This window comes from Mauremys reevesii, linkage group 6 (assembly GCF_016161935.1).
Source record: "Mauremys reevesii isolate NIE-2019 linkage group 6, ASM1616193v1, whole genome shotgun sequence".
NCBI lineage: Eukaryota > Metazoa > Chordata > Testudines > Geoemydidae > Mauremys > Mauremys reevesii.
Window position 1 is genome coordinate 81,494,869 of NC_052628.1, and position 23,328 is coordinate 81,518,196.

Genomic DNA, 23,328 nt, shown 5'->3' on the forward strand with positions numbered 1-23,328 from the left:
TTATTTTGAATTCTGGAAAGAAAGTCCCTGTTTTCAGCTTTCTGAACAGTTCTGTGTTCTTAAAGATGCACACGTCATGCACCTTCCCTGACCATCCCATGTTGATGTTGGTAAAACAGCACTGGTGATCCACCAGCACTTGCAATACCATTGAAAAGTATCCCTTTATGTTTATGTACTCTTTGGCAAGGTGGTCTGATAAGAATATGCGTGCCATCTATCGCTCTACCACAGTTATTGAACCCCATTGTGGAAAAACTATTGTGTATCTCCTGCACATTACCCAGAGTCACTATCCTTAGCAAAAGGTGATTAATGGCCCTGCATAATTGGATCACAGCAGCCTCCACGGTGCCTTTACCAACTTCAAATTGTTTCCCCCTTGACCAGTAGCAGTCTGGCGTTGCAAGCTTCCACACAGCAATTGCCACTCGCTTCTCCACTGTCACTGTGCTGTCTGGGGTTCTCTGCTCGGTGTCCCCATCAGGCTCCCTTCTTATGACCCTCTGACCGCACTCCTGTCCCTGTTCTTTTATTAGTTGTCCCCCGAAATTAGTGGGTTTCTGAGGTCCTGTAGATCCTCCCCTTAGGCTGGGGGTGTGGGGGATCCTTTAGCATTGGGCGGGCTTCCGCCCGCCCAGTTTCCCGGAAACCCAATAGGTACAAAGTCATAAAAGATTTTTTTGCTCCTGGATGTAAGTTGCCATCTCTCCATTAAGCACCAAAAGCTATTGCATTATTTTATTCTCCACTGTCACAGCAGGTTTCAGCGCTTCAGGGCTGGGGAGAGCTCCGCACACAGTTCCCGAAAAGTGTCCTTGCACATATGAAAGTTCTGCAGCCACTGATCATCATCCCATAACTGAATAGTGATGCAATCCCACCAGTCAGTGCTTGTTTCTCAGGACCAGAAACAGCACTCCACTGTGTTCAGCTGCTGCGCAACTGCCAGCAGCAACCGGGAATTGTTTCATTCTATGGCTTCCAGCAAGGCTGCTTGAAGGACATTGCAATGTTCCACAAGGCACCTATTTTCACAGCTCTAGAAGTACTCTAGGATAAGGCGCACGGTGTTTGTAATGCTCACAACAATAGCGCACAGCTGAGCAGGATCCATGATTCTCAGGATATGGTGCACACATGACTATGCCAGCCTTTTGAAAAAAGGCACAAAATATTATAGGTTCCAGCTGAAATCAGAGGAGGAGGGAGAAAATTGCATCATGGGACACTGAAGCCATGTTCCCAGGACCCCCTGCGAGAATGTTTTGCTCCCATGAGGCATGCAAGCCCTTCCCAAAACCCCCTGTGGCAAGTTGTACTGTGGGATAGCTACCCACAGTGCACTGCTCTCTGCATTGATGCACGTGCTGCTAATGAGTATGCACTCCAATGACAGAAGGAGTGTGGTGTAGACACACACAACCAACTTAAGTCGACACCCAGATGCTGCAGTAACTAACAGAAGTCAACATAAATTTGTAGTGTAGACATGCCCTTAGAGAGGCACAGCAAAATGTAATAGTTTTCTTAATGTTTTTTATTGCATTACACATATCATATCAGCAAGTATGGTACAGTATCAGCATGAAATGTAGTGACTGAATGCTGACTGTTCTTGATCGATTGTTTTATAATTACTTTGGGCTTGACACAACTTAATCTGATTCATATCCAGTTGTTCTGCAGTCATTTGATCATTGAAAGACACATGTAACTTGCTTGAACTGAAGAAATAGACATAACCAAGGTTTGGAGTTTGGGGATAGAACGAGTCATAAAAGTTACAATATTGTCATACTACACAATCTTTTTTTAGAGCTAGAACAATAAAGTTGGTGGTTGCTGAGTGTCAGAAAAATCAACAATAAATTATTTCTGTAGCCCTGTAACAGTTGATTTTACAAATATAATGTGGATGACGGGTTGTCATATGAATAATGCAATAGAAAAGAAAATAAGGTTACTCCTAGAGTATTTTATTCTCATTTACATCCTTACTCAACAAAATCAATCAGTTTGGAAAGGTAATTCCAGGTAAGATTATTATCTAAGTTCAGTTTTAACAAACAACCATTTGAAAGAAATGTGGCTATTTAAAGAGTAATGAACAATGTTTTCTCATCTTGTGACACACACACATTGTCCTAAAGCTTACTTTCTATATTAAGAAAACTTAACTTCTTTACAAGGTGATAATAAGGATGAAATACCTGCATATTCAATTATCTCAAAATTTGACCTACTTCTTAGAGAGGCCTCAGCTGCTAATTAACTTCAGTAATATTCTGGGCCAATATTTTAATCAAATATGTTATTAATAAATTTGCAAGAAGAAACTGTCAGCATTTGAAGTAATAATTGTTATGGGGGTACGTTTATATAAATTTCAATATAGCACATTGGGTTACATTGCATCCTACGTAATTTAGGCCATGACATGCAAAAGACCGATTTAGTTTACATTTAGTGGACTGCCCCTTTTATTTCTGTAAACACAGGAGTACGTTTTAAAAGCAGTGCCTGGTGGTTTAGTCATGTAATCCTTTCCAAATCCAATAGGCTGGATTCTTTTCTCAGAGTGTTGTAAATCCAGATAACTCCATTAAAATCAATGGAGTTATACCAGTGTAAAATCAATGTCAGAGGAGAATCAGGCCCAGTTCTTGTTGAATAGCTAAATGTATGGGGTATTTTATTTAAAAACATTCCCAACTTTGAGTCCACAGTGTTGTTTTTCTCTCTATCAAAAGCAAATGTAAGAATATTGTATTTTCCCCCTTCTGCATATGTACATGTAAGAGAAAGAAACAAACAAAGATACACGCAGGTTAAGTTTAAGGAAATTATTAGGAAGCCCACCTGGAAAAAACAGTTGAATCTGACAAACAGAGCTCTGATGGGGAAGGAAAGAAAAACAAACAAAACCCAGCCCACTGAAAAGGCTGCATTGGGACTCGCAGAACTTTAATCAGTCAAAATATGAAATATTGAATAACTTCTTGGTTGTGGGGATTATTTTTGGATCATTTCAATGCTCAGTCCATGCTCCTGTCCTCTTCTCTCCTCCTATTTCAGTCTGACAGCTGTGTGAAGACGAGGAAAAATAATTTAATAGTGTTATTTTGGAGCTAGAAGAATATTCCCACTCTGTCTTTCTGACACCATCACTGTCAGACTTTCTCTCACACATACATGCACGCACACAGATCTGATCCAGAATGATAACGTGACTGTGATCTTGTTTTGAAAATTACCTTTAAGTTTTAGCAACCTTTCTTGCTGATTAAGGAGAATAACTTTGTTCATATTTATTTAGGTTTGTTCTCAGGTGAGGGGTGAAATAATTTGTTTGCTGAAAGTTTGAGAAGCCCAAAGAATTGTGTAGCTCTAATTACAGTGGGATGACATCTGTTCAGCAGTGTTTTTGAACAATATCATTGGCTATTTCACTTACCTATTTAACATATGGAAATCATCCTGAAAAAAAAAATCCTTCCCAATTACTCTTCCCATTGTATGCTTTGGTGCTGGAAGCATATTACGTATAGAGTAAAGTCCTTGCTGGGTTGAATTCAATAGCAAAACTCTCATTGACTGACTTCAATGAGGACAGGATTTCACTGAGTGATTCTTAGCTAGGACATAATGTTTTACTTCTTCATTAAATAATGGACATGTAAAAGAAAGAAATAAACTAAGATACAAGCAAGATAAGTTTAGGGAAATTATTCCTAACAAGGAAGCCCACCTGGGAAAAACAGTTATCATTAGATAAAACCCACTTATCAAGTGATTCATATTAGGCCTCACTATGGAATTAATCCAACATGCAGGTTGCACCATTTGTAGACTAAGAACATATATTGCCTGTATTGAAGAGATTAGCAAAATTGTCAATGATCTCAGCAAGAAAATACTTTGAGATGTTTCAAAATTATTATAGGGCTATTCATAGGGGTCAGTTCTGATCTTCTGTTCACCAATGAAATTCTGAATTAACGGCACTGAACTAAATGAGGTCAAACCAGTATGTCAATGCCAGGTCATGGGCAGCCAGACCTAGTGGTCAGAGCCAGAGTTCACAGTCAGAAGCCAAGAGTCGGCTGGGTCAGGCTACCAGGAGATCAGAACCACAAGTCTGTAACCAGAGTCAGGCTGCATCAGGATACCAGGGAGTCAGAGGCAGGAGACAAGAGATCAAAACCACAGGTCAGTGATCAGGGGTCAACCTAGGTCAGGACATCAGGAAGTCAATTCAGGGGAAGGGAAGTAGGTGCAGGAGGCTCAAAGTGCACAGTCCAGAGCAGGGTAGAACCCAGTTGTTTGGCCAACTTCCTGTTGCTGTCTTAAGTAGGCCCATCAGCTGCTCTGGGATTCTGCCACTGAGGCAGCAGGGGTGGATCACAAGTGGAGTAGTGAAGCATGGCTGCACCTGTGGACCTGGGTTCAAGGCCTGTGGGTCATGATACTGTATAAGTAAGATCAGACCCATAATCTTCTGTCTGAAATTAAACCAAACATTATTTAAATGCAAGAACTATAGTTATTCAACATATTTATGGGGAATTTCTGTACTGCATAAGCTTTTAAATGTGGGGTACAGTTGAACTACTGTTGCTGTGCAATAATCATTTTATACTTTTGTGCATTTAGCAGTGTTGTGTGACAGTAATTTGTGGTATTGAATTTTCTTGGTTTTGTCATTTAAAAAAAAATCCTCTTCACCTTCCTGACACCACGACTATGAGGCAGGGTCACACAACTGTCAAAATAGTTTTATTACAAATGAGAAGAGAATCCCAGATCATGAGGTACCTAGAGGGGAAAGAGAAGGAGATATCATGATCCCCATAGGAGATCAGTAGCTGCTGTTGAGGGACCCCTGGAATGTAGGACTATCTCACCATTTCCTGTGGATGCTATGTGGTCACAGGTAGTAATTTATATCTGGGACTTGCAGCTTTCAGGCAGTTTCCATGGTGCCAGCGAATATAAAGTTGCTATTCAGGTTAAAGTTTGAAGTCTTTCCTCTGTCACGACTGTCTTCTATCTTTACTCTTTCTATTATTGTGGTCATGGGGAGGTGCAGAATCCAGGAAATTAGTCCTAAATCACATTGGTAAAGCAGAGCACAGTTCTTAAGCTGCCAACAGTTAGGTGCTACATCACCTCCCAACACAACATATCCAATTTATTGTCTAGTTTCACTTTAATTTGGTCGTACTTCAGGCAGACTTAAATTATGTCTTATACATTTGATATGACAAGCTACTTTACACAGCAGTGACCTATTACTTTGAATGGACAGGATATTTTTACTTGAAAAATGATGCATAAAGACTCCCCCCCCCCCCCCAATCAAGGAAAGTAGCTTGCTCTAATCAGTGGAAGGGCTCAAAACCATTCAGAATATAAAGTCACTGCAATCAGTGACTCTATTTTCATTTGAGGCTATTTAACTGTATTTCGTTTAGGAAGTTGTATATGTTTTTGTGATTGTCCCAGTTCTGTTTTCATTGCTTTCAATGGAATTGGGCCATGGATATCAATAGTCAGGTCCAATATGCCTACTGTGAAACTTCTTCCAGGGACCACTTTCATAGATCACCAATTAAAAGTGTAGCCACGTTTTCCTGTATTATTTTGTTCTTTAATTAAACAACATTTTTGATAAGTAAATATTTTTCTGGTCTGCTGGGTGGTTGTCAGATTGCTGTATGGTGGGTGCTTCTGACAGGTCTCTTATTTCTTGACTGTTTGGTAAATTGTTAACGGTACTAGACATATTCTCCATCATAAGCAGAAGAAAATACCTGCTGGTTATAACTAGTAGTTATACCTGACCCAGTGGTGAAAAGGAAATGTGTAACGTGTGCTCACTGTATAAAACCAAAACACATTTTTAAAGTCTGATTTTGATAGATAGCTTTTCCCCTCAAATATCATTTAAAAATAAACTTCAAATTATAAAAGAAAAATAGTATCCAAGATACTTTAATTTTGTTAAATGTTGTTAGATTACCAATGGACTCTTTATTACATATTTGGCCTGAGATTGTTTTCCTTGAGGTAACTGGGAATCTAGGCATAAAAAAAATGCCTGATTTCTTATTTTAAGATGGTTTATCTGAAATTATTAGCATTAGGAATGAGTGAACTGGTTCAGATAAAATAATTTCTAGACATCTCACATGCCTGGACGATCTCAACTAGTTTTAGAGCTGTACAAAATGGAACCTTGTGCAGGTGGTCAAATATCTGGTTAAATGTGTAGAGAACTGGGAAACACTGATACTAATTTTTTTTATTAAATATGATGCATGCATATGTATTTATGATGGCTTACTTGCTATGGTATTAGACCAAACAGGATTGTTAGAGGGACCAAGCAGACAAAGTAAAACAAAGACACAGGTAAGAGTCCTGGCGGAAACAATGAAGAAACTGTTAAATGGTCAATCCCCCTTACTTGGCAGCATCCCGGTTAGAATGACTTACTCTTCCCAAAGCTAAGCCTATGATCAAAGCATGATATTAAGCTATTATAGGACCCCAGGGCTAGAAAAAACTGAGAGAAGCTGCTCATGGAGTGTCAGTGAATGCTGACAGCAAAAGAGACAGTCAGGGTCTGCATAATCAGGCTTGGTCCTCAAGAGAATGGAGGAGTGTGATGGGGCATCTGCCTGTAAAGGGTTAATAAAACCCTAGGGAGGCTGCACAACAGGCAGCCAATGGAGAAGACCCAAGGGAGGCTATGCAGGAGACAACCAATTTGAGAGAGCGACGAGGGGCAGCCAATCAGGGCCGGGCAGGCCCATATAAGAAGAGTTGCAGTGCAGAACAAGTCGGTGACCCCTGGATCTCAAGGAGTGAGGAGGACTGACTGCCTTTCAGGCAGAGGGCAGCTAGCACCTTGGAGAGAGTAGTCCTGGACAGGATCAGGGGAGTGGGAGTGAGCTCTCAGCTGACTGCTGGCATGCTGGGGCCCAGAGAAAAGAGCAGAGAAGATGCTGGGGGCAGCGGGGAAGTGGCCCAGTGATGTTGATTGCAGGGTTGGAGGGTATGCAGCACACGGCTGCCATCTACAGGATCCCTGGGCCAGGACCCAGAGTAGAGGGCCACTTGCCACTGTGGAAGTGGCTGAACAGTGGACGATGGTTCCCCTGGGAGCAGGGAGAACAGTGTGAGATACAGCTGGATGTCTGTGTCCTGAAGAGGACACTGTGTTCATTGAAACAATTTGTTTCCTGGAGCAGAAATGATAGCGGCGAGATGTCATTGGACGAGTGCGCATGGGCAAACTAAGCTAATTCCCAGGACAGCCAGCAGGATGCGCCACAGCGGTGAGTCAAACCCTGTCACAGGGAGTCAAGGTTACCTAGTGGTCTGCAGGGGTATACTAAGTGTAAGTAAGACAGTAACTATATAGGTCTCTTGTTTTCTAAAATTAATTTCTTATAGTGCTTTGAACTGTTTGGCAAATAAATTCTACTCTGTTTGAAGACACTCCTTCTGTGTCCCTGCATACTGTTACTCTCTATGGACTCACAAAAAGAAATTCTTGTAGGTACCAAGCCTATTGCTAGGTATCACAATTAGTAACCAGGTACCAAGTCAGAATGTGATTAGGTTGTGGGGTCCCATCTCAAAGAAGTGGAGGCATGGGCTGTCACTTGGAAGGGGTACATTTGGGAGGGGGACTGTAAAAGGATTTTAGAAGGGGCAGCCTATCTAGAGAGCATGACCAAAAGGATTTTACACTTTTGATTTCCAGCTAAAACTGGAGCTACAAACATCAAAATGCAAGAAGAAAACATGTTAACACAATATTACCTGCCAGGACCTTACCTCCTGTAAAACCCACAGGAAAGCCCATTCTCAAGAGACTTCCACCCCATTTTTCAGCTTCCAGAGGTTTGCATAGTTTGGATGAGGTATAGATGAACAAACCAAAGTTTGGGTGCTCATTCAAAATGATCCTAAACTTTAAACCTATTGAGGCTCTCCTGAACTTCAGCCTAATTAACAAGTGACTTATCAATAAACACAGTTTTAAAAGAAAATTTTACCAGGAAAAGGAAATAAATGATCCACACAAGGCTTCATGAATGTCGAAGTCAGTTAGTTATGGAAGTATGGCCAACTGCAGCAAAAGGGAAGCAGTTCAGTAAGGATTTTTCCAGACTCATAGATTTTAAGGTCAGAAGGGACCATTATGTTCATCTAGTCTGACCTCCTGCACAATGCAGGCCACAGAATCTCACCCACCCACTCCCGCAACAAACCCCTAACCTATGTCTGAGTTACTGAATCATGTGGCACCTTATAGACTAACAGACGTTTTGCAGCATGAGCTTTCGTGGGTGAATACCCACTTCTTCGGATGCAAGTGGTGGAAATTTCCAGGGGCAGGATTATATATGCAAGCAAGACGCAAGCTAGAGATAACGAGGTTAGTTCAATCAGGGAGGATGAGGCCCTGTTCTTAACCTCGTTATCTCTAGCTTGCTTCTTGCTTGCATATATAAACCTGCCCCTGGAAATTTCCACCACTTGCATCCGAAGAAGTGGGTATTCACCCACGAAAGCTCATGCTGCAAAACGTCTGTTAGTCTATAAGGTGCCACAGGATTCTTTGTTGCTTTTACAGATCCAGACTAACACGGCTACCCCTCTGATACTTGAGTTACTGAAGTCCTCAAATTGTGTTTTGAAGACCTCATGCTGCAGAGAATCCTCCAGCAAGTGACCCGTATCCCATGCTGCAGACAATGCGGATTGCTCTAGAAATAGGACAGTGTGTTTATTCCTTGAAAGGACAAAATCCAATATTTAGTTAGTTTATTTTGGCTGAAGCCAGACTTTATTAGCTATACAAAAGAGTTTGTTCTAGCACTGTGATTAGAGTGCAGGGTTTTATTTATTCACCTTGTGAACTACAAGGGTATTGTATATTTTTGCATTGCTATTATTTTAATTGGCAATATCTTTTGGCTGTTCTTTAAATAGGTATTCACTATTCAGCTAAATAAATAAATAAATACCTTTCCTTTTTTAGTGTACAGCAATCCTGCCTTTGAATTGCAGTGCATTGTTTATTACTCAACACCAAACATTTAAGAAGTGGATTCCACTTGAAAAATATCTAATTATTTAAAGCTGTTGTGGATATGTTGTGGATATGTAGAGATGAGTCTACCCATCATGTTTTGAGTATACCTTCCCTAATTATTTGTCAAAAGAGCAAGGCAGGGAGCGGGGAAGGGAGAAAAGAACAGAGGGTATTTTTGTGACCTTTACAGAGCATCTTAAATAATTCCAATGTTGATAAATATATTTCCCTGTTTGGTGTATTTTAGGCCAATGGCAGCGATAGCAGCAATAAGAATTTCCATGTTCAGAGGAACAGCACTACTGTAGGCAGGTACTTATTAGTCTATATAGTAGCTGGGCTAAGCCTGTCTGGTTGTCAGACCTCCTACTGACTCACAATGTGCTTCTCTTAGTATGGTTATTTTAATCTGCATACTATGGATATATCAACATATATGGATATATCCACATTTCCCTCACATTCCTAATGATTTATCCATTACAGAAAGCATGATGTTTTAGGCAACAATGGCGCAAAACACATCATAAAAAAACTGGGACTAATTCCAAAGTCATCTGAAGTATTTTTAAATCCATATACTGTCTTTGTTTTACAATTAGTGGGCCAAATCTTGAGGTCCTTACTCAATATTTATTTAGCCTTTTACTCAGGGAAACATCTACTAATGCCAATGGCAGTCTTCCTGAGGGAAAAAAAGGACTGATTAAAAATGATGTAAGGACCTGAGGATTTGGCCCACAGTAATATTTGTCTTTTAATTTTTCAAATGCTTTTAATGCTTAGGGTCAGATCCTCTGGTGGCACCAAGAGAATGGATCAGGATTCTCTTTGCCTGCAGGAGTCCCTGGGTGTGCCTGGCATCCTCTCCAGCCATAGGGGATGTAGTGAGGGTGTGGCCAGTGTGATGCTGGACTCTGGTGATCTTATTTCTCATATTTGCCCCTTAGGCTCAGCACCAGCCTTCATAGTTACAACAATCCTGAAGAAGCTCTCATAGAACTGGCACTGTACTCTGGTGACCCCAGGATATGTGTCCCCCTGTCTCACTGCTGTGTACCTCTTGATGAATAGTCTGCAACCCCTCCTGATGCCCTTTCTTTGACTTTGGCTTGCTGAGTTGGTGAACGCTGCTTCTTTGTTTTTCCTTTCTGATCAGGAACTTGATCCTGGGTCTCCCACATCCTATATGAGTGCCCTACCCCCAAAACTATACAGTTAGTCTATCTTTCTAGCCCTATAAATATTTAATACAAAATGGAGTGGCTCCAATAGGTAACCAAGGAGAAAAGAGGGAGAGTGACTCTACAGCAGGGGTGGGCAAACTTTTTGGCCTGAGGGACACATCTGGGTATGGAAATTGTATGGTGGGCCATGAATGCTCACAAAATTGGGGGTTGGGGTGCAGGAAGGGGTGACGGCTCTGGCTGAGGGTGTGGGCTTTGGGGTGGGGCCAGAAATGAGGAGTTCAGAGTGCAGGAGGGGGATCCATACTGGGGCAGGGGGTCAGGATGCGGAGTCTGAGAAGGGATAGGGAAGAGGTGAGGGCTCCAGCTGGAGGTGCGGGCTCTGGGATGGGGCTCGGGATGAGGAGTCTCTGGTTCAGGAGGGTGCTCCAGGCTGAGACAGAGGGGTTCAGAAGGCGGGAAGGGGATCAGGGCTGGGGCATGGGGTTGGGGCACAGGAGGAGGTCAGAGGTGCAGGCTCCGGACAGCACTTACCTCAAGCAGTTCCCAGAAGCAGTGGCACATCCCCCCTCTGGCTCCTATGCAGAGGCGTGGCCAGGTGATTCTACACGCTGCCCCGTCTGCAGGTGCCACTCTGCAGCTCCCACTGGCCATGGTTCCTGGCCAATGGGAGCTGCAGAGCCGGCACTTGGGGCAGGGGCAGTGTGCAGAGCCCCCTGGTTGGGCTGCCCTTATGCGTAGGAGCCAGAGGGGGGACATGCATCTGCTTCTGGGAACTGTGGGGAGCCACGGCATGCACAGAGTAGGGCAAGCCCCTGATCCTGCTCCTCAGCAGGTGCTTTACTGCCAGATTGAAAGGTCTGACGGGCTGGATGCAGCCCACAGGCTGTAGTTTGCCCACCCCTGCTCTATAGCCTGGTGGTTAAGGCACTTGCCCAGGGTGTAGGAGGCTTGGGTTAAAGTCTCTGATCCACTTTATTCATTTGCTGATTAGGATGAAGCTCAGGAGAACCTGAATAGGTTTAGAGTTTGGGACTGTTGTTCTGCACGAGCATCCAGACTTCGGCTTGTTCATCCAATCGTCTTCCAAACTAGGCAAATGCTTTTAAGCTGCAAAACTGGGCTGAAAATCTCTTGAGAATGGTCTTGTGAGATTTCCAGGAGTTAAGGTCCTGGCAGGCCATAATGTGTTAATTGTTTTCTATTGTTTCAGTGCTTTTGGTTACAGTCCAGCTTAAAATTAGAAGTGCAAAGTCACTTTACCAGACATTTCAAAGCATGAACAAGGTTCTATTTGTGTCTGAGTCTAAACTTAATGAAGAGTGCCCAGGGGGTGGGAGGTGTTATCATTTAATCTAGTGATTTCTCAAAGAACACAGTCTAAAATGATTATTCCAGGAGAAAGGAATAGGTACTCCACTGAGGACTTCATAAGCATCCAAGTCCAAACAGACAGAGGAATAAGGGCTTTCCCCGGAGTGTCCCAAATTCCAAGTTTAAAACAATTCAATTTTCTTGGCAAACAAAAACAAATTTCAAAAGTGGCTGTGAAATGCAATTGTCATCCTCTGCTCAGCTCTACATTGTATGTCTGAGTCCTTGGCTTTCTTTTCTTCTTTTTTCACCTGTAGTTCAGCACCCTTATGGGCAGCCTACTATGATCTTTGCATTCATCCTCAAAAACCTGTGTCTTTCTCCTTTCCAGACATGGGCTATGTCCTGTAAAATGAAGCCCTGCATTTTGCTTCTTCCCAATCAAAAATGTCGGTGTATGGATCTAGTAGTTTTATAAACATCAGTCTTGCTTATCTAAAACAATCTCTCTCAAACTTATTCTAATTTAACAGTGAGTGATTGTACATTCATTTCTGAAGATAGCTGAAGCTTCTGCAAAAGCAGAAAAATATCATTTAACATTAAAAGAAAATTGTCATGTTCAAACAGATTTTAGGACAGGATCAATGTTAATTGATAATATTCTTAAATAAGCTGCTAACCAGAATGTCCTAGTGAAATTCTCATAAATGGGCGTAGTGCATGACGAGGAAGCTTCACAAAGCTCCCCTTGCAGAGCTTCATTTGGCTAGGGATTAGTGGGCCTTAGAAGAGGAAAGAGATATTGTAGCCTCCCAACTGCCTGAATCTCTGCCATCGATGAGAACGAGAGCTTTTGAGAGCTACGCTGCAGCAAAATACCCGTGGCACAGCTGTGGCTGGCCTTGGTCATTTAACTGGACTCAGGTTGCAGGGCTGAAAATTGCAGTGTAGATGGTTGGGCTTCGGCTGGAACCTGGGCTCTGAGACCCTTGACTAGAAATCCTTGACTAGACAAAATGGTATCTAATAATCTCTTCCTTTTGTTTCTGAGTCTGTATTGTCCTTGCTCTGGGACCAATTACTTCATTGTGCATCCTTGTGGGCATAAGCGTCCTCTTGCACTATCGTGATTGCAGGATCAGGGCCCATGTTTGTAAAAATCAAAGTCTTGTGAGATATAGCAGGGATCAGTATGAGTCTCCTTGTAAACTCATTTCAGTGAAGAAATAATGTGTTAAAGCATCAGTTTTAAAGGCATTTGGGCTCAACTGTGTCTGGTAGATCCCTGAGTAAAAAGCAGCCTAGAGCAGCACTCTTACTGTGAGCCCCCCAAAGCTCAGTGCTATGCAAAGGGAGAGCACCTGCTGCCACAGCCCTTGGAGTTGGTGCAGAATGTGTTCCCTGAATGCTCTGCCAGTGTTGCAAGCTAGGGTGAAGGGAGTCAGGCTATTGCTGCTGCTTCTTCACGCCCGTCACTCTATCAGTATTAGGGTGGTTAGTGCCCAATTGCCCTTGATAGGAGCAATCGTTGATACTGGAAAAGCACAGACACCACAACAGTGCCCATCTGCTGTACAATGGCGGAGGCACCAGAGAGGAAATGTTTCTACACACTGTACCTGGGCATGTGCAGTGGTGCTTTGTTATTTAAAGAAATGAAAAAGGGGTAATACCTGACACAGCAATGAATAATAATTACACAAAGAGAGAAGAGAGCACACAGGGAGATAGTTCTCAAGCACTATTGCAAAGTATCTAACAGAAGACACAAAAAAGGTGGGTTATCTTTAAACTGATAGATTTTAATCTGTAGTATATCATATTCTTCAATTGCATTAGAAACCATGTGCATTTTTTCCTCAAAGTTCTGTAGTGATGACACGTTTTCATTTTTTGATGCTTCAGTTTTGGTTATTTTGTGTGCACCGAGACATCACAGAATAGAACATGACATGACTGTGTTGAAAGGCAAGTATTGTATGCTCACTTGTTCATGTTTTGTGCCTTTGAGAAAGCTGCTGACAAATATTAGTAGCTGTTATGTAATTTTACAATGTGCTTAAAGATCCTCAGAATAAAAAAAAGAACCCCAGCAAAACTCTCCACCACATTTACTTCATTCTAATGTTTGGTTATCTGGGGCTTCCTTCTTTACACAAGGTTTTATAAATCTTACACATAGGAAGTCTTTTGCAATAGCTACAGGAGGATTGCAAAACTTTGGTCTCTTGTTTTAATGGCAGTAATAATATATCCCTTTCTATCATTGTTATCCCTTCAGGATGCACTTACACGCATGCGCGCACACACACACACACACAAAAGATATAGCAGAATGTTGTCATGAGTGTGTTACAAAGCATTACCAGATCAACACATATACTATAGAAAAGTAGTGATAACGGAGGGATTGGAAGTCATGCCTGATAGAAAAATAGTCTGAAACAGAAGTGAAGAGGAAGAGGCACCAATACGATGAGTAGCTCCCATCCCCTGGAGAGTGGAAGATCAAACAGTGCAAGTCTAATTGGGTCCCAAGAAACCTGGAACCACCATTTGACTGTCAATTGAAAAACAGCAATGCAGGAGCATTTTTTTGTCCAAAGAAATAGAATTGTGTTAGCTCTGCATGAGATGTGTGAATGCAGAACGTGATAGCTGCTGAAAACTAGTTCTAGTAAGTTGCACAGAGTAATGAGAAATATGCCTTGCCTCTTCAGTATGCATGTTGTTCAGTGTGTGTGTGTGGTGGGGGAGAGCTGAAAAAGGAATATGTGGCTGGCTTGTCTCTAGAGCTTACAGCTTCAAAAATATTTAGGTGACTATCTGCCTCTGTAGGTGTCTAAGACCACTATGTAGGGTCCACTTTCAAAACCATTGCTCAGCTTCTGCCTAATCCTGGAGGATCCTTAGGCACCTAAGTTTCCATCCATAGGCACTCACAAAGCCACCTAAACTTTGATGCCACTCCACAGCTAACAAGCAGCTCAGAGCCCTTGTTCAAGCCAAAGGCCCAGATACCACAAAGTGAGATTCTCTAATTAGGAGGAGGACCATCTATCTCGCTGGCAGGGCCCAATCATGTAAGGATGCTCTGGGCATCCCTAAGATCAGATACATGTCAGGCCCCATAGCAGGGGGGCCAGAATGCTGATAGGTAGAAGGGGAGGACAGCACATGCACAAAAGCCATGTAGAAAGGGAAGCACAGCACCCACAAAAAAAGAAAGCCAGGGGCACAGGGAAACGTAGGGTGAGTATGGAAGACATATGAAGTGTGACCAGGGAAGAATGCTTAACTAGAGGGGAGGATTTGTAGCTGAGAATCCCATTCATAAGGAGTTGTTTATCTCTGGTTTTTCACCCAGGAACATCAGATCAGCAATTAGGTGCCTAAGTCCTTCTCCTTTCCCTATGCCTATGCCTCTCCTGGCATTTCACTCCTGGATAGCTGAGATGGCTCCCCATTCAGCTTGCTGGCCTCTGAGAATCCCTTTCTTAGGTGCCTAATTCTATTGTATACAGGGAGTGGTGGCCTAGTTTGGGGCTGTGTGTTCCAGTAGGCAGCAGGATACTAGGGGTTAGTATTGCTTGATGTTTGGAGTTTTGAGTTAATCTGTTAATTCATGTTAATAAAGCAGACCCTGGAAAGGGAGTGTAATTCCAATGCACCAACTTCTGTCATTTATTTCATGGTGGAAAAGTTGGAAACTGAGACAGGGTCCGATACTAGGTTTGGGGACACTCTGTTACATGGGGTTTATGTACACTATACACATAGAGACGTTAGATAAAACCATAAATACTTTTACTGGAAGGTTGCAACATAACTGTTTGCAGACTGCTAGGCCCAGTTCCCTGCACCTCCCTAAAGCCTCCTAGCCTTCAAGCAGGAGCAGAAAAAAAAAACAGAAATGTAAAGCAACAGCCTAAAATTTTAGCAATGTTTTTTTAATACAACGATGGATACAAAATAGCATCCTGCTGTAAGTATGACAATTCCAGACATCCTGACTAAACCCTGGTCTACACTACAAACTTATGTTGGTGTAACCACGTTGCTCTGAGGTATGGAAAATCTACACCCCTGAGCAATGCAGTTATACCAACCTATCCCCAGGTGTTATGATGACAGAATGGCGTCTCCTGTCAACATAGCTACCTCCTCTTGGGGAGGTGAAATACTTATGCTGACAGGAGAAGCTCTTCCATCAGCATAGATCGCATCTTCACTAAGGCTGTGGCTACACTCAAAACTTCAAGTGTGAGTGTGGTCACAGCGCCAGCGCTGGGAGAGAGCTCTCCCCAGTGCCGTAACAAGGGTGAGGCGAGTGAGGCACTTACCTCAGGCGCACAAAGCCGAGGGGCACAGAAAGCAGCAGAGGAAAAAAAAAGCCACTGGCACGGAGATATTTATAACCAAGATGATCTCCCCTCCGCCCCCACCTGCCACCCCCCTGCACCTTCCCTGAGTGCTCCCCCCACACCTTCCCAGCCCTGGAGCAGGGAGTCTCTGTCTCTCCCCTGCAGCAACATGCCACCTCCCTGCAGCAACTGCTGCTGCAGGGTCCTAGTGCCCCCCCTCAACTTGACTGCCAGGGCAGACTGACTCTGAGCCTGCCCTTCCTCCTCAGACCCTTTCATTTTCCAACAGCCCAGGGGGGCCCCCCAACCACAGTCACTGCTCCTGCCCCAGGCTGGGCAAGGAGGCAGCCCCATTCCTCACCTCCAGTGAGGCTACAGTCAGGGGCAACAGCAGGGGAGGAGGCGCACGCAGCACCCCCCGGCACCCACCACGGGGGAGGTGAGGGAGATTCCTGGACCTGAGAGGGGCCCTAGGAGAACATTCAGTGACAGTGGTGGGGGTGAGTGTGCTGCTGGGGGGGCAGGAAAGGGGGGCTCCTCCTCCAGAGCTTGCTGCTGCCGGCAGGGAAAGGGTTGGGGGGAGTCCTCCTTTCTGGCCCCTGTCCTGGAGCTGCCTGCACCCCAAACTCATCCCCAGCCCTGCCCCACCCCAGAGCCCACACCCCCAGTCAGAGCTTTCACCCCCTCACCGCACTCTCAACCCTCTGCCTGAGCCCCTCCAGCACCCCAAACACCTTATCCCCAGTCGCAACCAGAGCCCTCATCCCCTCGCACCCTGACCCTCTGCCCGAGCCCATAGCCCCTCCCACACCCCAGACCTCCCAACCCCAGACAGAGCCCTCACCCCTACTCTTGCCCTGAGCTCCTCCCACACTCCAAGCCCCTCATCTTCAGCCACAACCCACAGCCCTCACCCCTGCACCCCATCCCTCTGCACCCCTTCCATAGCCAAACTCCCTCCAGAGCCTGCACCCCAATCCTCTGCCCCAGCCGAGGGCCTGCACCCCAGACCTCCTCTGTCACCCAAACTCCCTCCCAGAGCCTTGGGCAGAGTTGAGGGGGCAGAGTTTGGCAGGGTGGGTTCTGGGCACCTGCAAGAAGGACTGAGGGTCCCGCCATTGAAAATCCAGCCCTGGAGGAGGGCGCAATTTTATATTCTTGCCTCGGGCACAAAAATACCTAGTTACGACTCTGCCCAGGGCTCCAGGTACTCCAGCTTTGCCACTGCAGCACTGTAAGTGTAGACAAGACCTAGGTGCAACCCTTTGTAACATAAAAGATAATACTCAACATGAGTCCAAAGCTTTTTTTCCATATACATATTTGCAACTGCATTGGCAAGGCCTAATGTTAACTGCATAGCAATTTGCATTGCCACAGGGGGTTTGGCCAGTAAGATAGACATAGTAATAACTCTACTGTCCCCACTCCAGCACCTCTACTGACCTGCTTTTACCCTATACCGTCAAATGGTCTGAAACACGGGGACAGCCTGAAGGGCTGTGCTGTGAGAGATGAAAGGAGTGCAGAGTGCCTGTATAAGTTACCTGAAGTCTGCTCCTTGTGGAGTGGAATGGCATCTTTTCCACTGTATTCAGAGTGATCATCTGCAGATGGGCTGTAATAGGACTTAGCCCAAGAACTTTTTTTAATATCAAGTATTTTTGTGGCTCAAAAATGCTCCCTCTGTTTGTGTTGCAGCAACAGTTACAGCGTGATCCAAAGCATATTGGTGTCAATGGAAACACTTTCACAGATATCAATGGACTTTGGATCAGCCTCTTAACTAGCAAACTCTGTTTGCCAGAGATGAGCTGTTCTATTAACACATCATCATTGATACTGATGTTGAGAGATATTTAGGTACAACAAGACATTACTTTCAGATGGTCTCATTAATTTCAGCTCCAGGAAATTCAAATGTTTGGCAAAATGAAAGGAGAAAATCACAAAGGAAAAGGTGTGGTTTTCAAGCTTCTAAAATGAGGCATTAAAATGCAGGTAATGGAGAGTAAGACAAATTAAAACCATTACACATCAGTGTTTGGTTAATTTCCTTTACAAGAAGTTTTTTAAAAAACCCAACTTCTTCCAAAAAACCCTTTTAAAAATAGTCAAAAATAAATGCACAATAATGTTACTGTTCACTACAAAAAAGAGAAAGAAATAGCAAACTCCAAATGTTAAATCATGCTTTTAGACTATTAGTTTAGTAAAGAGATAAAATGAATGTCTGGCACTTCACAGAGAATCACTCTAAAAAATTGTCCAATAAAGCATCAAGACAAAAATGATACTTTTAGTTACATGATATCTGGCAGTTTTAAGTTGTCTGTCACTTAGAAAGACTCTCTTAAAGATAAAAAAGTGTTATGTAAAAAGAAGCTTCTTCAGCAATTAGCACTTCAGTTCAATTGACTGAACCATAAGAAAAATAAGATAGATCGTATTAACAATGAATGCTTCTGCCTGCACTGATGCTGCTGTTCAAAGAAAGCCAAAACCTCATCCTCTGAGGTTGTCTTTGCAACTCAAGAAGATAAATTCCTTTCCATTTTCGAGACTGAAATGCTGATGTGAAAGGTTATAAAGCATTAATGACTTTTAATGGTGACAGAGTACTCAAAGAGAAACTGTTAACATTAATGAAGAAAAAAACCAAAAAACAACTGAATTCTGATTAAGTCACTTGACTCTGAGACCTGCAAGTTCTCAATGTTTTGAAATTTAAATGGAACAAAGTCACATTTAAAAAAAAATCTGGTACTTTGCTGACATTGGACAATCTACTGTGAACAAGGTGCAGTGGAGGGAAAGGGGAATGGCATGTTAAAAGGGCTTTCAGCTGTTGGACTTTTGCACTATATGGTGGTAAACTGAAGCAATGGACTATTGCCCAGGATACTATGTGGTAGGTGTTTACTAATAGTTGGCATACTTTTGAATTGTTGTGGTCCCTCTCCCTTTTAATAAAACTTTTATTTTGTTATACACAGACTTAGTGCTTGGCAGTGGGGAAGTATTGCCTCTAAGGCGGCGCCAAGGGGGGGGTGCTTAGGTTTTTTCAAGATTTCTGGGAAAGGACTCAAGCAGCGTCTGTTTTGTAATGTTAGGAGGAACACCTAGGTGTTGAACTTGACCCTTGTTGCTGTTGTTACCACCTAACAGAAGGGTTACATGTTGAACAAAGTGTGTGCAGGAAATAAGATGGCAGAAGCCTCCAGAGTGTCTACCTCCTTTGGGCACCGTGGAAGTGTTCTTCAGGTTGGTTCCTTCCATTTCCACAGTGACATAGCAACATTTGGGGACAAAGTGGAAAGGGAGAAGAGCGGGGCTGTGCTGGTGGATCCATTCCAGTGCAGATCCATTGTCCATTCCTTGCCCTTTTACAGAGGGGGATCACACCGGTCTCTTTTTTCTGCAATTACCACTTCAGTTCAAATGACTGAAGGATAAGTAAATTTAAAAAGACCACCTTAACAATATATGTTTCTGCTTTCATTTCAGCTGCCCTTGCTGTTCAAAGTAAGTGTTTTAGGAGGAAATAAAATGGGTATAATTTGATGAAGAGAATCAAATAGAGCCTGATAAGCTACTGCATTACTCTGGTTTTACAATGGTGCAATTCAGCTGATTTCAGTGGTGTTACTCATATGAAACTGGAATGTAGCAATGGTGAATCAGGTAATAGATCTAAATATCCTTCTCTATGCCATGTACATATACTCAGGCCTTGTGCAATGAATTGAACCGATCCACAAATAAACAATTTCATGAAACAAAGTCCCTGATTGCTGTGTACCAGGAACACCCAAAAGTATCATACAGTGTTATGAACAGCATGTCCATCTTGCCATTTGTTCAGTAATTTGTCATTTTATAGCTAACCTACATTGGTGCCCTCCACCCAGTGGTTTGTGTGCAAGTAGAACAACCCATATGTGACTTCAGATTTATTTCTCAAGGACTCATTACTATGGAAATAAATTGTAAAGCAAGTGTTGCTCAGCAAGAGCAATTTTTTAACATCTGAGAGGTAGATGCCAGCAGCCCTGATTATAGTTGAATAATATACTGGCAATACTTTCTGGAGAGTTTCAATTATAATGGAAGTGTTTTTTAAGTTGTTCTTTCTGGCACTGAAGACTAACACTTCAGATAGATTTACTGAGAAACTCATTTGGACCATGAACCCATGAGTGACTTCCAGGTGAGCTAATTGATTCGAACCTTGCAGGAGGGCCAGAGCCCCTCCCATGACCAGATTCTTATTAAATATTTGTTTGCCATGTAGATACTTAATCACGTCCCTTAACTGTCTCTTTGTTAAGCTAAATAGATTGAGCTCCTTGAGTCTATCATCATAAGTTATATTTTCTAAACCTTTCATCATTCTTATGTTTCTTCCCTGAACCCTTAAAATGTACTGGACACAATATTCCAGCTGTAGTCACACCTGTGCCAAGTATAGAGGTAAAATAACCTCTCATATATAAAAAATCTGTTTAACATTATAAAGGATCTACGTCTTTGTCACAGTGAGAGCCCATTTTATAGAATGAGTGAAAAATGATGGATGTAGAAAACCTGATTCCGTTTGTCCTACACCTTGTGTAGTTATTTATATTAGTACAAAGATGGTATCAGATTTACCATATAAGAATGATAGTATTTCACATCCACTTTATACTGACACCAATGACTGCACAAAGTGCAGGGCCAGTGCAGAAAACTAGACCCAGAGAGCCCATATAGTCACCTAATACATATCTCATACATATCTCATGGCTTATATACCCTAAAGGTATAATGTGTTAGATTGTTCTTTTTTATTATTATTTTTTTCAATTATGGACTTAAAAATCTGTTTGGCTTCAAGCCCTGATTATTATGTCTGGCGGCTTGTTCCACATATTGATGACCCTTTTACCAAACGCCTGTTTTTATATCCAGTATAAAATTTCTTTCCTTATCTTCAATTCTTGACCTTGAACTACAAAATGACTATGTAGGATGAACATATCTTGCCCTACATCATTATATCAGCCTCTTTTTTTCTCCTAGCATCTACTAGGGAATTTGTTTAGGTCTCTCCTCATAATATTTGAATATATTTTCCTTATAACTAGGTGACATCCAAATGCAACTTTGTGCATAGGAAAGCAGTGGTCTAAATGCCCTGATCACACACTCTGCTTTAGAGATGTGCAAATATCTTAATACTAGTCATATTCCTAACTATTTTCCTATTTTTTTTGTAATAATGGGAAAGATTATGTTTCATTTTTCACTAGTTTTGCATGTATTTCAGAAGAATACTTGATATTTGACATATTCTCATGCTTTATTTATATTTAATAGCAAATATCCTGCCAAAATAGCAATAACAATATTTACAAGAAATGATATCAATAAAAAATAAACTAATACCATACCTGACATTGCCTTTACTGTTGTATCACCTATTACATTGGTCTTTTACCTATGTTAAAAGAAAGTTATTTATACTGTAACATCAAGCATTCAACAACCAGGAAGAGCTGTGCACTGAATGAGGCAGAGATCCTATAGAAAAAAATAGTATGTGATAATGTATTTAAAGACTGTAGGTGGAATCTTCTCTCCACTGAAGTCCATGAGAGTTTTGCTATTGACTTCAGTGGGCATAGGATTTTGCCCTGTGTCAAAATGCATATGCACAAAACAGCAGAGCTAAGGTTGCATAGAACATTTCCTAACTTTCAAGTGTTTGACTTGTTAACACTTTAAATAATAATAATAATAATTAATAATAGTAGTAGTAGTAAAAATAATTAATAATAATAATTTTGTGCACGAAAACTAATAAATGAAAAGTTAAGACCTCTTACAGTGTATACCCTCTACTATTCCACCCAGAGAGAGACAACTCCTCACTACAACAGCTACCATACACCACAGATCTTAATGCTGCTCCAGAATCCATTATCTAAACCTGAGCAAGTGACTTTTCCAGAACTGTGCAGAAAAAGATAGTTTTGGGAGATGGCGTGTGAAACCTGGTCTATTTGTGGTGGTGAGTCTAGGGAAGGAGGTAGTGGATGTCTGGTATCCCTGCTGGGACAGTTATGGTTGTGGGGCACTGTTTGTGATATATGATAGTGGTTTATCTGTAGGATGAGTAAGAGTGATATGTACAATTAAACACCTTAACTTTTTTTCATTTCCTTGCTTTTTGTGTTATGTACATTCTAAGCTTCATGGTTAGACAGTGCAATATTGCTATGTATAAATAAACTATCAGAATTATATTAAATATATGATGCAGATAATGAGGTTAAAGCTTAGTGTCTTTTTTCAAAATAGAAAATAACTTAATTCCAACAGTAGATTAGCACAGGCACTCACTAATCCTCTTGCAAATACAGTTCATGCAGATATTATTTACAAATAATTTTCTACTTGACTTAGCATTGCTGTGACTAATGTATGTGGTTTTTTAGATTTGATTGATAAAATGTAATCCTGGCTTAGTTAAACCAACAGAGAATTTTGGAGAGTCCTTCAAGCCTCCAGAAAATGGAGACAGTCCTTTGGCGTCCTTCTGGCTAATGACCTACTGATATCAGATTCTAGGGAAGTGTGATGTTTTTGAAAATTACTATGAAAGCCATTACTGGCTTAGTGCCCCTACAGATAATGTAATATTGATGATAACATTGGCTAATTAGATAGAAGGATGTTTCTTGGTATAGCTTTGAATAATTTATTTCCATATCTTGCATTATTTTCACACTTTTGCTGGGGGCAGGGAGGAGGAGGGGAGAAGATGGAGATGGGAGGGAGAGAGATCGCGTGTGTGTGTGTGTGTAAAATTGAGACACAAACTTTTTGGTAGGCCTTCCTGAATTAACAATGACAATACTTCTCTGGAGATAAATAATCAGATGAAACACTTTTTAGAAAAATCACAAGCAACATGTAACAAGGCACGTATATATTTACACATATAGAGTAAAGCGCTTTTAGTCATTATTGTGCTTAACTTAATTATGCTAACCGGCCTAATGGGATCTGGCCAAGCTAAGGGTGTGGACCAGACATAGCTTCCAGTTACCTTTCTACTGCCTCAATCCTAGGGTAGCAGGGCCCTGCTAATCTCCCAGCACAAATTAAGGCAATCTTGGAGTTACTCTAATTTGCAAAAACTAATGAAGGCTCTCACCCGGTCATTACACAGCTTGCAGTTGCTATCGTATCAGGGTCTGAGGATCTGGACCATGTTGCCACTATGGAGATGGTGCACTAATAATGAGTACAGAGACAATACCTCTCATCTTTCTCATCTGCACATCATAAAAGGCAT

The 23,328-nt window shown here is 42.1% G+C and overlaps 1 long non-coding RNA gene across 1 annotated transcript; it reads right to left on the reverse strand.

Annotated features, from left to right (window-relative positions):
• Positions 1–2,060: 2,060 nt before the first annotated feature.
• LOC120408409 lies at positions 2,061–17,676 on the reverse strand. The gene is made up of 3 exons (XR_005600676.1): positions 17,531–17,676; positions 4,908–5,109; positions 2,061–3,086 (listed from the first exon to the last, which is right to left on the reverse strand). It is a non-coding gene; the product is annotated as an uncharacterized LOC120408409 (long non-coding RNA).
• Positions 17,677–23,328: the final 5,652 nt, after the last annotated feature.